The sequence below is a fragment of the Notothenia rossii genome (genome assembly GCF_949606895.1).
Source record: "Notothenia rossii genome assembly, chromosome: 7".
Taxonomy (NCBI): Eukaryota; Metazoa; Chordata; class Actinopteri; order Perciformes; family Nototheniidae; genus Notothenia; species Notothenia rossii.
Genome location: NC_136905.1, coordinates 55862112 through 55867802, shown reverse-complemented (window position 1 = coordinate 55867802; position 5691 = coordinate 55862112). Strand labels below are relative to the sequence as shown.

Genomic DNA, 5691 nt, shown 5'->3' with positions numbered 1-5691 from the left:
ATCGTACAGTAACAAAGTATTTGTACATTAAAAAGTAATAAAGTACAGTGTTACACTATTGCTGGAGGCAGCTCCACCTCATCTGATCTCTGATATGAAAGCAATCGTGTTATGATCATATTGAGCTTAGGTGTGAGTCTAACATTAAACAAGCAGTCTGCTTGTCATACATTGCTGACGATACATTTTAAGTGGAAATTTGTCGAGTCACTGCCGCTAAATGCCGGTAGCATCAAGCTAGCAAATCCTGCATTTGCCTCACATGAACAGGGTTATAGCTAGAAAGGATCCGTCTTGTGTAAAACTCTTGCGAGAGTTTGGCTGAATGTTTACGTTTGGCAGGCAGCCTTTCAGTTACGATCGTTAACATCAGTTGGCCACAGCAAATGATGGCGAGAAGCAGTGGCGGCTGGTGGAAAATATTTTTGGTGGGGCTGTTGATATAGTGAGTAAAACATTTTTTGGGGGGAGAAATGACCCCTTAAATTGGGACTTCTGGTGATGTAATGGCCCCATAAAATCGTGGTTCTAGGGCCAGGAACAACCAGGCTGAGTCGGGCTGAGTATGCTAAACTAACTGCGGTCAAGCCAGCCTCCACTCGGGAAAGCCCTCACGTGATATTGCGGTGCGCGAATATCCTATGCCTTACGGTAGAGTAAAAAAAAATCATCCCTCTGTGTTTAGATGAGAATAAAACAAAAACTGTCCAGTATCAAAGACTCATTTCACTTCAGGGTGATAGCAGGACATCCCATCTAGTCACTCAGGGTTAGGGGACATTCTGATTTCAAAATAAAAGACCTTTGAAGTCTCATATATGAGCTATCATCCCTGTACCCAAAGGTCTTTTATTTTGAAACTGTAAATCAGAATGTCCTGATTTTTTCTGAGTGACTAGATGGGATGTCCTGCTATCACCCTGAAGTGAAATGAGTCTTTGATACTGGACAGTTTTAGTTTTATTCTCATCTAAACACAGAGGGAGGATTTTTTTTGACTCTACCGTAATGCATAGGATATTCGCGCACCGCAATATCACGTGAGGGCTGGCTTGACTAGGTTTTTCCGAGTGGAGGCTGGCTTGACCGCAGTCTAAACTAGAGAGAGAATCGCTGTCAAGGGGGCTACAACTACAACAAGATGAACATATTTGACCGTGATTTAATTGTAATACCGTTTCAAAATAATGCCGAAGTAACAACATACTGATACCGGATAGTAAAAACCATGAATTACGGCTTTGACAAGTCTGCAGACCGACGGTAGGCGAAAAACCTTTTAAAATGCGTGTTTTCTAATGGAGATTTGGCTAAGCTAACGTTGTAAATGCTCCGACCGTCCACACTCACAACAACGGCCTATACAGACATAAATAAACCAGCGACTGTATTCGCCATGACACAGACAGTATGTGTTTTGTCTAGTTTCTGAACAGATATGAAGAGCTGTGAGCTCTGAGTGCTAAGAACTAACGGCTGTGTTGTTTTTCTGGGGAGCTCATTGAAGATGACTTCACGGCTCCGCCTACACTGCGTTACTAGAGATACTACCCCAGTTCCTCACGAGTCTAAAAAACCACTCACGTCAACGCACGTAAGCAGCGTGGGCGCCAACGTGAGCGCTCTCGTGACCAAAATATTTGACGGCGCTGATTGGCTGAAATTATGTTTCGGCGGCACAGTTTACAATTGACACTTTTGCAACGTGCTGGTTGCTGCTGTTTGGCTCGGGGGCAGCGCCCCGTAATGATAAACTAATGCCAAGGGCAAGGCCAGGCAGGAAACATGTGACTTATCAGTAACTTTAGACATCGTAACACAATTTTAAACAAGATTTTATTGTAGATTATACATTTTACTGATACCAATTGTATGATATTTACCTTGTTCATTAAAAATTAAAAAAATATATATTTTTGAAATATATATATATATTTTTTATTTATTTTTTATTTAATATATATATATATATATATATATATATATATATATATATATATATATATATATATATATATATATATATATATATATATATATTTGTATGTGGGAAGAGGTGGGGTGGCGCCTCTAGCGCCCCTATGGGCCGGCCGCCACTGGCGAGAAGCTAAACTATCTATTAATTATGTCAATGACAGGGAGTGTGATTGTTGAAATAGGGTGTTAGCGGTCTTGCTGGTGTTCAAAGAAGAATGACAACAGCACTGTAGATCACCAACACTATGGTTTATTTTTTATTCACAGGCAAGTCAACGTTGTCGCAGTAAAAGTCCCAAGATAGCTCCTGGTGCAATAAAATGTTCCCTTGCAGTGTTTTACTATTATGTCTGATGTTTCTCTATTAATATTGCTGCTGCATTAATGTGTATGTTTCATCATGTTACTGCTGTAGATGTGTTTCCGAGCCGCTCCGATTACAACGAGAGTTACAACGAGAACGTGACGTCATATTTACACTAGACGGATCCTTTCTAGCCATGGCCCATGAACAGGTGTAGACAGAACATCCAATTATCCTGAGCTAATTTACTGAATAAACCAAATCACATCTCCTGTCTTTTTTTTCACCCAACTCATTAGACTATTCTTCTGCTGGCGTTTCATTGTTGTTTTCTGTCAAATTCAATACTGTAGTTCAAAACCGCGGAAGCGGAGGGAGAATCGGAGAATAGGCTAGTTGCACAAGATGACGTCTATCAACTTCCGGTTCATTAAGTGTGTGGTTGTAAACTTCCGGTCTACGGTAGAGCGGTAGAGGGAAGAGCGATAGATAGCGCATAGATAGCAATAGATAGCGAGAGAGATAGCGTATAGATATTATAAGGCACTATTTTACACTCGATGTCTCCAAGACCTACCGAGGGTTAACATCAGTGATTTACATCGGCTGGTACAAGCGGCAGGCTCAGCCCCGAGGAGCAAAAGAGAAAAGGGGTTCAAGATGTAGCTACATATCCAGCTACGTTGACAATTATGAAGGTAAGTGACAAACAAAGCTGTAGTTACAGGCTAACTTTGACAAATTGACAGTCTTTATACAGTGTAAAGCGTTTTAATGATGTACTATTACGTTTTTTTGGATAACATGAATGATAACCAATTCCCCACAGTTTCAAACAAAGATCTACCTTCAGGGAGAGTGAGCATCAGGGCTAGCTGTTACAGGTCCATGAGAAAGCATGAAAAGCCTCACGATCTCAGAGTAGGGAGGAAAATAAAAAGTGTTCATCGGTTCAAAGCCTCAATCAGGTTCATGTTCTGGGGTTTTGATGTGGCTAGAGTAGGTAACCTGCTGTGATTTAGGATTCAAATAAGCCCAGCTAGTTGACGTGTTGCAACAGATTACATAGTGATACATTTGCTCACATCAACTGGTAGCTAGCTATGTGTGTGTAGCATGAAGGGGCTACAGATTTATTTTCGTTTTGTAACCCTCACGTGTAAAATGATAAATACATTAGCTAAACCCAAACTTAGCTTTCATGAAAGATTCTTAATGAGAGGTTGAAAACCGTCTCTGCTTTCATGGAAACCCCAGAAACCGGTTGTGACGGCTGCTGTTCTTTACTGAATGGTTAGTATAATCCATGTAGGGTCCAATTATTTGTATTGTCCAGTGTTAGGTAAGTGCTGGTTTTGTACCCTACATCTACGTTAAGCTGTTCAACGTTCTACTAACACTATTTTATGTACTTATAATATAAGATAATACATTGAGAGAGCTGAGACAGGCTATACAAGCGTATCTGTTTGAATGTCCTTAAATTACAGTATTCCAAACAGCAGAACTTCTGTGTATGTGATGTGACTGACAACCTGACATGGTTTAGCCTTTTCCCACACCTATTACTTGCCTGATCAGCCTGCTCTCAGCTTTCTCATTTGTCTGTGTTGTATTGAAGCAGTGTCCTAAATGTAAAATGACTGACATGTTGTGTTAAGAACTGTTCACCTGTGGAGATTGCAGTGGCAAAGTGTTCCTGTGTAGCTGGAACAGCACTCTGCAACCACAATGTTGCACTGCTGCTCCAGACTGCACACTACTCCACACTCAACCTGGCTGCTGTACCCCCTGTCCTCAGCTGCACTGAAACAGAGCAGCGATGGCAGAAGCCAAGAACCATGGTAAGTACAGTATGTGTTCACAACCAATCCACGGTTTAATGAGTATTTCTTTTGTGCCAAGAGCTGATTTAGTATGTTGCATCAACGACCTTTTCAATTAATTTGACAATTCTTTTGTGTAATTAATAGGGTGTGAAACCAAGCAGAGTGAGTGACATGGTGTTCATTTCCACTAAGCCAAAGCAGTTTACAGTTGCTGACGGTGTAAGGTAATATATATTGTCCTAAGTAATTGTATGTAGTGCTACAACTTTGTGATTGTTGTCTGAGTGTAAAATTGTTCTTAAAGTCCTAATTATCATATAAACATGTTCAAAGGAGTACACGTTACAAGGCCGTGCGGGGGGAGCTGCCAGACCCAGATGTCCTCAAAGTCAGCGAGGCATACAAGGACTTCTCAGCAGACATCGCACCACGAAAAAAAACCGAATGGCTCACTACTCAACTCAACGACTAACACTCTTTCAGAGGATATGTTGGAAATGCACAAATTATATATATTTTTTGCATCTACTTTCTGGATATTGTTCATCTGTTCATCTGTTATATAAACTAGCATTACTTAAATATACAGAGACTAATTGAAATGTTTAAATATGTATTTTTCCCCCCGATATAACATCAACCTATGTCTTGTAAAAGTTTATTAAATTAATCTGTAAAATGTTATCATATTGTGGATTTATTAAATTATGTATTTTCCTTTGTTATTTATGTGTGTGTTTTGAGGATATAATTCATTAGTGCCTAAACATAGTATCGTATAACTGCTTTTTGTAATGAAATACACAATTGGTTTGGGAGCAAGAAATCTTTTAATCGTTGTTGCCCAGGCTTGCCGAACTGAATGGAAACTTATCTCCCGATTATAACATTGTGTAACTTGCTGCTGTTAAATACCGTCAAACTATGTGCAATATGTGCTTTATGTGCAATATATACTTTATATAATAATAATAATAATAAATGGGATTTATATAGCGCTTTTCTAGACCCAAAGACGCTTTACATTATGAGTCAGGTCGACAAACAAAACAAGATCAAAAACACAAACAAAAACAAAAAACAAAACAAAAACAGAAAAGCAGTCAGGAGGATGTTGGTTCAGAGGGGGGAGGGGCGGGTTTAAGGATAAGCAGAGTTGAAGAGGTGGGTTTTGAGACGGGACTGGAACAGGGTGAGGGAATCAGACTCACGGAGGTCTTGGGGGAGGGAGTTCCAGAGCTTCGGGGCTGCCACAGAGAAGGCTCTGTCCCCGAAGCTCCGGAGTTTGGCCTTGGGGATTGAGAGCAAACCGGCTGAGGTGGATCTGAGGGACTGGGGTGGTTGGTAGAGGATGAGGAGGTCAGGGAGGTAGGGGGGGGCCAGATGGTGGAGGGCTTTATAGGTGAGGACCAGGAGTTTGTAGTGAATGCGGTGTGAGACGGGAAGCCAGTGGAGTTCTTTGAGGACCGGGGTGATGTGATGCCATGATTTGGTGTGGGTGAGGAGTCTGGCGGCTGCGTTCTGGACACGCTGGAGTCTGTTGAGGGATGTTGTGCTGATGCCGAAGAGGAGTGAGTTGCA

General features: G+C 41.1%; 1 long non-coding RNA gene across 1 annotated transcript; it reads left to right on the top strand.

The window, feature by feature from the left end:
* Positions 1-2105: 2105 nt before the first annotated feature.
* On the top strand, positions 2106-5024 carry LOC307013825. Its single transcript, XR_013801080.1, has 3 exons — positions 2106-4125; positions 4255-4334; positions 4444-5024. It is a non-coding gene; the product is annotated as an uncharacterized lncRNA (long non-coding RNA).
* Positions 5025-5691: the final 667 nt, after the last annotated feature.